Here is a 10,643-nt window from a genome sequence, read left to right on the forward strand (position 1 = left end):
TATAGTTAGCAAAAATAATCATCTATACCACTCTTACTTGTTTAGAATTATACTGTATCCAAGCCAATTATTTTGATGTGTAGTATAGAAAATATAATGGAAAAATGAAAGAAAGATGGAGAAAAGGATTGGAAAGATACACTATGTTGGGTGGGAGAGAAAGGAGAGATGGAAAGGAAGATCAATAGAGAATATGGGAACATGTTAAGCAGAGGGAAAACCAAAGTGAAGTAGAAAAGAAGAGAAGATTTGGGGAAACAGTTAGGAATGTAACAAGACAAAAGGTTACATCCATTGTATGACCAAGAACTTTATTAAAGAGATGTACAACTGCCAGGTGGAATGATCCAGGCCTGCTTTTTTTTCAAATTGCCTCTTTCACTGTTGTTTTATCATTTACACTTTATATGTTTTTTGTGGCATAAGCCTGTAAAATTATAAAGTCTCAACCGAAAGGCATACAGTTTTAAGTGCACACCCAAAGTTAGGCCCCTCCTATCCTTTTTAAATGTGTGGAGAGCACTGAGTTACAAAAATATTATTATCCATTAAATCAATAACGTAAATGAACTAAGTTATTTTATACCTTATAGCAGTAGAAGCACTTCAATATTTTCTGTGTTTATAATGTGAAATAAGGACACATGTTCTAACTGTTCGCTAACACATACAAAAGGTTATTTGTTGCAGACAAATACTTAGTACTAGTATTAACTGTACTGGAAAGAAAAGAGAGCTTCCATGTGGAACAGATATGCTATAATAAATATATAAACGCTTGGAACTGCACGTAGGCTCAATAATATAACGCAAAATGCTAATGTTTAAAACACATGCACTTATTCTCTGCTAAATGTACAAAATCATTGTCATACTACTTAGAATGTCATCTTCGCTTAGCAGTAAAAAAAACACTGTTAAGGCATTTTCCTAAAACACTTGTACTGGTGCCTTGAATGTGCAGTTACATTTCTATGCTTTTCTCTCAAATGATCTTACTGCTCGGGGTTAGTCATTTTAACTTCAGTTGAAGAAACAGACACAACTCAAGTTCTACTAAAAATACATTTAGTATGGGAGCCATCTGGAAATTAACAGATTTTCAGTCACAATGCAAACTGATTTGAATGTTAAGGATTTTTTTTCCCTGATTGCATACAAACCTTATTATCCTAATTGTTTGGGCAGTGTGTGCTTTGCTTGCATCTGGTGTAATAAGTAAGAAAGGGCAGGGCTATTCAGAATTACAAAAGGAAAATTGCTATCTAATCTGGTATGATTGTAATAATTATATCCTACCGTGAAGACCACCAGCGACAAGTGCAGCAAAAAGCGTTTCTAAAACACAGCTGTTTTGTCATTTTGCTACACAAAGTCGCATTGCTATAAACCTCCACAGGAATGCCTCTCTACAGGGAAAAGGGGTCTGAAATGCGTAGTATTGAAACACTGGATATTATACATGCTAAGTGCATGTAACTTTAGTGCTATACAGTTTTCAGGGGGTATCACTTAAAATAACTGCAGTCAAAACAACTCCACCAACTGAAATAGGATTAGATTTAAATAAAGTGTAGGGACATTTTTCTGTATTGTAATTGTGCATCCTCACCTCAGTATGGTCATAGGAACACCGTGCCCTGATGTGTTCTGCAGTCAAACAGTTTGGCTGAGCAACATTTACTAGTTATTTGTGGAGTGCTGTGCCAGCCAAATCCAGACACTGGACTGCAATGTAATGTAAGTAGTATGAACACTCTTCTCAGCATTTGACATAGCTGATGACATGGTGGGGTGATGGCATAACATACCAGCTTGTAACTTAGAAATTCGAATAAAAAAATGACCAACCGAAATTTATAAAAAAAAAAAGTTATTTTCTGAGGGTGAATAGGCTGTATGAATCAAAGTAAGATCGTATTCGATCAAATTCGATTCAAAGTACTTAAAAAAAAAAACGTTGATTTTTCAAAGTCCACAAATTGACTCCAAATAGGTTCTAGGAGGTCCCCCATAGGCTAAAAGAGCAATTCGGCAGATTTCAGATGGCGAATGGTCGAAGTCGAAGATTTAAAGAGACAGTACATGATCAATTTCGATATCGGACTATTCCCTAGTCGAAGTACACAAAAATAGCTTGAAATTCGAATTTTTTTACTTTGCATTTTCACTTCGACCCTTGTTAAATCTGCCCCTTTAAATACAGTGTTCCTGGATAGGCCACCCCCCCCCAGTAATACCATGTTCACCTTACAAGTTAGCAAGAAGCAGAGAAGTGCAGAGACACCATCGTGCACAACTACATTTTGGCTGTAAGTATTCAGTGATTCTGAACATGCTCAGTATCAGGACATTATGTGGGCAAAATATTTGGTTTGGGAGAGGGTTTCACTAGGAACACAAGTTGTGCTCGGAACAATTCTGATAGAGATCTGTTTAAATAGAATGATATGACCCTTTGAGTTAAATGTCTAGAGTAATTTGTTTAATCTATAAATCAGGTGGTGTGACAGGCCTGCCTTTGTTTCATAACAATCCCCATTTGTCCAAACCTTAGCATCAAGATGCAAAAGTTCCTTCATTTATTTCTCGAAATTACAGCATAATAATTGAATGTAAAATCAACTCAAGCGCTATCACAAAGCATTAAAAAAGAAGTCTCTTTGAGAACATTACATATCTTGCCTAATGAAACAATTTCCATCAAAACAATCTTATCATAGCAGTATACTAATCACTCTATAAAAGCACTGCACTGCCAAACTTTAAGTGATGTTTAAAACAGCCACATTATTTCTATCTCAAGGCACAATAATGAGCCGAGCAATAAAGACCATTCACAACCCATGAGGATAAAACTAATATTTTTTTTAATAAAACCACAAAAAATGCATTACAGCTATAAAATTAATGTTTTTTAATTTGGATTGGTTGGGGGAGTAAGCATTATATATATATATATATATATATATATATATATATATATATACAGACGAGCAAAAATAGTAGCGCACTCCTGGGTTTTCTCATGTAAAAAATTAATTTATTAAGTCATGATTAAAAATGGTCAGCAATCGACGTTTCGGCTCGTGTCCAGAGCCTTTATCAAGATTGGCTCTGGACACGAGCCGAAACGTCGATTGCTGACCATTTTTAATCATGACTTAATAAATTAATTTTTTACATGAGAAAACCCAGGAGTGCGCTACTATTTTTGCTCGTCTGCATCTACTTTTTCCCAGGAGCAGCACCCGGGTAGATGCAAGTAATTGCCAGGAGGAGTGCGGATCAGTAATTTGTGATTATATATATATATATATATATATATATATATATATATATATATATATATATAAATATATATATATATATATATATATATATATATATATATATATATATATATATATATATATATATATAACAAACAAGGGAAAGTTGTGCTCACCACTAGTTTTTAAAATCATTAGGCGGGGGTGCAATGAGGGTGTGACCACAAAATACATATAGACAAATACAAGATTCCTCTGCACTCAACCCATTATCAATATATTTAAGACAGAGACATTTTGTGCATACTGCTACTTGTTTGTTATAGTTCTACAAGAGCAGTGACCAGCTCCATGTTGTAGCTCCCACCCTCTCCAACTATAGTCAGGTGATCCCACTGGTGTCTAATAAAAGGGCAGCCAAGTTTGGGAGTTTTACTTTGAAAGCAGCTAGTAAGTTACAGGTAAAACGTATTCGTCCCTTTTATAAAATGTATAATTAAACCATGGAATTCTTAATGAATCAGATGAAAATTGAGCATAGGACTGGCCAGATATGGGATGACTTTGACGTAGTTGGCCAGCTTAAATATATTGCAATATATGGACAAACAATCCCTGTTTTGTTTAAAGGGTAAGGCATTTTTCAGTAGCAGTATGCACAAAATGTCTCTGTCTTAAATATATTGATAATGGGTTGAGTGCAGAGGACTCTTGTATTTGTCTATATGTATTTTGTGGTCACACCCTCATTGCACCCCCACCTAATGATTTTAAAAACTAGTGGTGAGCACAACTTTCCCTTGTTTGTTATAGTTCTACAAGAGCAGTGACCAGCTCCATGTTGTAGCTCCCACCCTCTCCAACTATAGTCAGGTGATCCCACTGGTGTCTAATAAAAGGGCAGCCAAGTTTGGGAGTTTTACTTTGAAAGTAGCTAGTAAGTTGCAGGTGAAACTTATTCGTCCCTTTTATAAAATGTATAATTAAACCATAGAATTCTTAATGAATCAGATGAAAATTGAGCATAGGACTGGCCAGATATGGGATGACTTTGACGTAGTTGGCCAGCTTAAATATATTGCAATATATGGACAAACAATCCCTGTTTTGTTTAAAGGGTAAGGCATTTTTCAGTAGCAGTATGCACAAAATGTCTCTGTCTTAAATATATTGATAATGGGTTGAGTGCAGAGGAATCTTGTATTTGTGTGTATATATATATATATATAAATATATATAAAGACTCACGAGGCAAAAGACTCTGTTCAAAGACAACTTAACAGTTATATTGGAACACTTCAGTCAGATAAATAATATAGATTTCTACTATTGCTTATTAAAAAACTTCACTTTTGGACCATGCCATTCCATTCCCTTTAATGGATAGCAATTATAAAGGGCAGTGGCAGCAGGATAATTACAGTGAGGCTAATTCTCTGTGGAGAAAAACCTTTGTGACCTTATTGTATCATTTGAGATTAAACCTGAAGAAGGACACTATATATGAATTCTGTCACAGGAAAGCAGGTTTTTTCCCCAAAATGCATCATTTAATAGTGTGACCCCCAGAAGAATCCTGTAATGAAATCTATTTTTTTTATTTATTTAATTGTTAAATCTGACATGGGATTAGACATGTTGTTAGTTTCCCAGGTGCCCTCAGTCATGTGATAAACTTCAGTCACTCTTTACTGCTGCACTGCAAGTGGTAGTGGTATCAACCCCTCCCTCCCCCAGCAGCCCATCAGCAAAACAATGGTTATGGAACAATATAACAGCTCCCTGACAAGTGCCTTGTTAAGATGCTCCCATGCCCCACCTAGTGGTACATATGAGAATAACATTTAATAGTAAAACACCCAAGCTCAATTCCTCCAGTTACATTGAGTAGCTAAAAAATTACATTTGATGGTTCAGTAATAAAATTGTATATTGTAGTGTTAATTACTTTTAATGTAAGCATTTAGAAATAAAAACCAGTCACAGGCTATATAAATTGTTTTGGCTTCAAGATTTAAGAGATGCCACTTTGTCTCCTTGAAATGAACAGTTAAATGTGTGGGTCCCCCTGACTTGGTTGCAATTATAGGTTCATGCATACAAACAATCTTATGTGGAGTTTCTGACCAAAATACTGCTGCAAACAAACATGGGTAACAGCATCTGACAACAAACATATCACCATGTGTTCTAGTTTGTTTGCCACTAGTGATGGGCGAATTTATTCGACAGGCGCGTTTCGCTAATTTTTAGGTGAAATTTATGAATTTTTCGGTGAAACGCCCCAAATTCGCCCATCACTATTTGCCACATGTGCCATGAGCGTGACCTGTGAATAATACAAACTAGGTCAGCTTAAGGGATGCACCGAATCCACTATTTTGGATTCAGGGGAACCCCCAAATCCTTCGCGAAAAATTCAGCCGAAAAGCGAACTGAATCCTAATTTGCATATGCAAATAGAAAAGTCACACAATTTCCCTTCCGCCCCTAATTTGCATATGCAAATTAGGGTTCAGCTTCTACAGTTGTATTTATATTCCCGCTAGGAAGAAGATGGCTTTGAATCAGGAAATTGATTCATTGTGTAAGCCTTGATCTCTTAATCGGATTAGAGTGAGTGACATCTATGTTTGGTCTCAGAGTAATATTCTGTAACTACCCCGTGTTTTGTAATTAGGCATATGTGAGTGTCGTAACTGTACTTTGTGGCAATACTATTTAGATTTGTCAGAAGAAAGTCTGGGCATAGTAATCTATTCAGTCTAGTGAAAATAAGGAATCTCGAAGAAGGTGCTTCTTTAAAAACAAGCCACTTTAATACCTGGGATCTAAGCAATAGAAAAGCAATAACATTTTTTTTACCAGATTGATAAATGTAATCCAGGGGCTCTATGAAGAGATGAGATAAGCTAAAAAAAGCCTTTATGTTTAGCCATCCATACCTGAAATGTAAAGCAAACTTAGTTATCTGTGACACAACTTGAAGGAGAATTCCAGTAAGTACAAAGTATCTAAACATCTTTCTGCTTTTGCCTTACAGAAAAAGTAGCAAAAGAAAGTATGCTAACTTCATCACAAACCACATCACAAGAGACAACAAACCACTTTCATTATTTTCATTTCTTACATTTAGACTTTTTAAGGTGGATAATAAATTGCATTTGACAAATACAGTATGCAAGTAACAGGAAGGCTTTTCTATATAAGGCACTACATTGAAAAGTTAAGTTAACATACATATATACGTAAAAAATAAAGAAACCTATCAATTGCACGAGCTAGTGGGTGGTTTCTTGTTGATTTTCTTAATTAATGATGTAACCTAGTTGCCCATATGTTATCTCTAAACAGCTTTAAATGAAGGCATATGGAGCATCATCCATTCTCTATTTATGTTAAGACACATGCCAAGAAATAAAATAAAGTAGCTGCTTGCTTAACTTTGACTGAGGAAGTTACTTTTAAACTAGTATAAAAAGTGTATGACACCACTTCTAATGATATGGTAACTTTGCATTAATAAATGATTAGATGTGCTTATGTCTTCTTCTATTCATGGGCTTATATTCAACATGTTGGGCCAACACTACAGAGGAAGCAGACCTTGCAGCTGCAGGGTGGCCCAGGAGGGATAGGGGGGCTCCATGAGGCCCTAATTAATGAACAATTTCAATATATATAGGTAAAACCGTACAACATCTGAATATGATGGGGGCCATAAAATCCATTTGCTGTGGGCCACAGTAACATCTAATTACACCATTGACTATTTTACAGAGGCGCAGAACAAAGTTATCACTGAAAAGTGGTCCGGTTCTGATTGCGATTGACGGATGATATTATATATGTGCCAAAGAGGGGTCGGCTGTGCAACCAGGTTTCTTTTCAGTTTGGCAAAATCACCAGAATTGGATCACTGCAAATGACCAAAATAGACGAGTTGGCAGGTGAGTCATTATACAGTAGCTGGTAAATTCTGAATTCACATGGGAAGGACTGTTGTAGGGAAGGTTAACTGGGGATGTCTTCATGAATAGAATTAATTTAAGATTGATGATAATTGCTAGTGCACATAACCATCCGGACAAAATACTGAGAACTCTACCTGAGAAACCTGGGTATAGTGTATGTTTTTTTTAAAGATTAGTTAAGTTGCTGAACTGGTTTGTTTTCTGATGGACTAGGATTAATGATACATGGGAAATTTGTGATTATTGATTATTCCTCTCATTATACCAATGACTTCCAGGAAGCATTTCAAGTAGGGGCATTCCTCTGAGAGAGTTATAATTATTCTGTATAATTACATTCAAATTAAGGAATCCACTGTCTTCAAAATGATAATTTTTATCCAGTATAAGGTAGAGTAGATATACTCCATGTCAAAGCAGTGAATGGTGAAAGTAGAAAGAAGCCTCTGTTTTTGCATATGCCAACTTTCCACTTTTTAGTACATCTTGGCTGGAGCTATAGATCATGGTTCTGCAAAATCTTGCAAACATTATCTAGTGAATAACATTGCCATTGTAATATTGGGATTATGCTGGGTATTTTGTTGCTTTATTCTGTACCACAGACCATCTTTGTACAGGGAGTTGTATATGTTGATCAAGAACCTGGGTTTTGCAGATCAAGATCTATGTGCAAACCATTAGAGATGGAGAACAATAGAACAATGCAATTTTGCACCCCAGTGGAGAATACAGCAGTGCATATTACAGGTCAGGAACATCTCTGTGTCAGGAACTTTTTAGTTTCAAACAAGGGATCAGTTGTAAATCTGCCACTGCTCCTGCTTGAGCCACAGGAGACAGTGTGGCATCAGCCTGACTCTGACAGAATCTTCTGTAATGCTGCCTCTAAATTAATCTTTCCCCATTCTCACCCCTGTTTTGCTGTGGGCAATAGCTCATTAAATAGCTATTTAAACCCACTTCACTATCTGCCCAATGCAGGATCATTGGCCACTTTGCCGACTCCAAGTCCCGAGTTCCTGAAGATCTTGTTTCCTGATTCTGAAACTGTGTTCCTGATCCGGTAACCCTTTACCTGTTCCTGTCCTGTCCCTGTTCCCTCTGGTTCTGACTCCCTGGTATGACCTTGGTTTGTTTCTTGGCTCCGCAAGTTCTCTGCCTGTCCTAACCTTTGGCCTTGACTTATTTTACTGCCTACCCTCAATTGTACTCATCTCTATCTGGGAAATCCTTAAACATGTTTCCTACACTATGTGAGATCTGCATGGGAATTGGACAATCCCTCTCAATCATACAAAATGGAACAGGCAGAATAAATGGATCTCAGAGAACCCCAAGTGATGATTCGTATCACCTTCAGAAGTATCAAGATGAAAAAGAATAAAATATGATATCAGGAGAATTATTGTTAAAGAATTCAAGAAGGCAGAGGACATTAAAAACACAGGGACAGAACCTTGAAACATATGAAACATATACAGGTTGACTAGAGGGTTAATATTTTACCAACTGTCACTTTTATTGTATCTAATTAGGTATGAACATACCATTCAACCTATAACAATCAGCCTAAACCACTATCACAGTTTCTCAGTTTAAAACTCAATAGATGTATAACAGAGCCAAATAGGTTGTAAATAATATAATGCATGAAAAGTACAAACCAATAGAAGTCTTAAGTGCATATAGAATTATACCAGAGGCTCTAAGCAAACTGCTAGAGTATAGGTATAAATGAAACTAAAGTGAGCATGTACAGAGAAAGAGAAAAAAAGGTAGAAAAGCAGAAAATATGGTTGAATACCCCATCTCAAATAAATATGACCATGGCCTGCTTCTACAAAACATAGCAGCCAATTAGCTGAAAAATAAATACTTTGTGGAAGTGAAGATGTTATAGAGATGACCTAATATAGCAACTATATGACTTGTGAAAGGAATTCACTAAGCAATGCTTGGTGACAGGCAATTATATCATCCTCTTTGTATGGGAAATTTAACATATTTACAACACTAATTGAATTTCATTCCAACACTGGTGCATTTTATGCATTTTTTGACGTTGTTAGCTGTACGTATATTTGATTTGCCTTAAAGCTTTCCTCCGATTTTTACCTGGAGACTAAGATTCTCTCTCTTCCTGTCTTCCTGATTGAAATCATTACACTGTTCTCAAACACTTTGTGATTAGTGTCTTTTTATTGTGGGTAAAAGTCTTATGCCACAGTTGAGCAACAGGGTCTTTCATTTATCTGAAACAATCAAATAGGCAATTTATTCTGATTGTTTGGTAATGTGTGAAAAAGAAATAAATGGTTCTGTGGAAGCCTTAAGAATTCACACATTCACAGAAAAAAAAAGCTGTCAGTTGCATCTGTGACAGGCAATTGCCAAGAGAACTCTTTTCCCTTACAGAAAGTTATGAAACTGTGAACAAATCACAGTATTTCTTACAAGTGACATGAAGTGTAGCTGAACTGTGCTTTCGAGGCTCTATGCACAATTTGCAGCGCACATTACTCCTTTCACCCAGTCTATATTGTCTCACTGTCTTTCAGTAGAGGGAAGTTACATTTCTGGATTCTGGCTTTTGCTGTTATTTATTTTTTTTCTTCCAACAATTGACTCATTCTGTCGCCTCTCTGTCTATGTATCTCTAAGTGGGTTTGCCTAGTAACAGCAGTAAAAAGTACTCAATATTGATTGCCACTGATGAATTACAATCTCACAACAAGTCATAATGCGCAGTTTGCAAATGTGGGAATGTGGGAGGTTGTTTGATATAATGAACCGTAATTGCTGGTGCAAATGGACGTAAGCAACAGCTCAGGAGAATGTTTTGCAATGCATTGGCTTTTGTACATTACAGACTACAATCTACATCAAGAAGAACAACGCTATTTGCGAGAAAATTTTAACACTCTGGGGTCTTCTAATCAGCATGATCTAATCAGACAAGACAAAAGCTCATGCCGCTATGAAAAGACGTATTCACTAGCTGGATACACATAACAGTCATGACAATGTATCATAAATCTGCTAAAAAAAAAATAAAGATTTTCCCCTTGGTTTCCATTTCTCCTCTGTATTAATAAGAATAGCCTAACCACATCAAGTTTTCCCAAATTGATTTGCATCAGCTGACTGTTGGAGTGAAATCCAGTTGACACATTCAGATTTTGCCTTTCACTGAAATTACTGACACGTTATGCTTTGATTTGTGAAATAACACCCTTTTCAAATACAAGTAGATGTGATGAAACATATAAAGCACAATTTCTGAAAGTATTTGTGATAAAGAGACCATCTTCAGCGAATTTGCATTAGCTTGACCATGCATCATAAATTGATGAATGAGACAGCTGTGGGTGAACTTCCACATTTCAATGAATTC

At 36.1% G+C, this 10,643-nt stretch overlaps 1 long non-coding RNA gene across 1 annotated transcript; it reads left to right on the plus strand.

Annotated features, from left to right (window-relative positions):
- Positions 1–2,228: 2,228 nt before the first annotated feature.
- Positions 2,229–10,307, plus strand: LOC108715499. The gene is made up of 3 exons (XR_001935522.2): positions 2,229–2,312; positions 7,053–7,222; positions 8,231–10,307. It is a non-coding gene; the product is annotated as an uncharacterized LOC108715499 (long non-coding RNA).
- Positions 10,308–10,643: the final 336 nt, after the last annotated feature.

The sequence above is a fragment of the Xenopus laevis genome, chromosome 4S (genome assembly GCF_017654675.1).
Source record: "Xenopus laevis strain J_2021 chromosome 4S, Xenopus_laevis_v10.1, whole genome shotgun sequence".
NCBI classification, from domain to species: Eukaryota; Metazoa; Chordata; class Amphibia; order Anura; family Pipidae; genus Xenopus; species Xenopus laevis.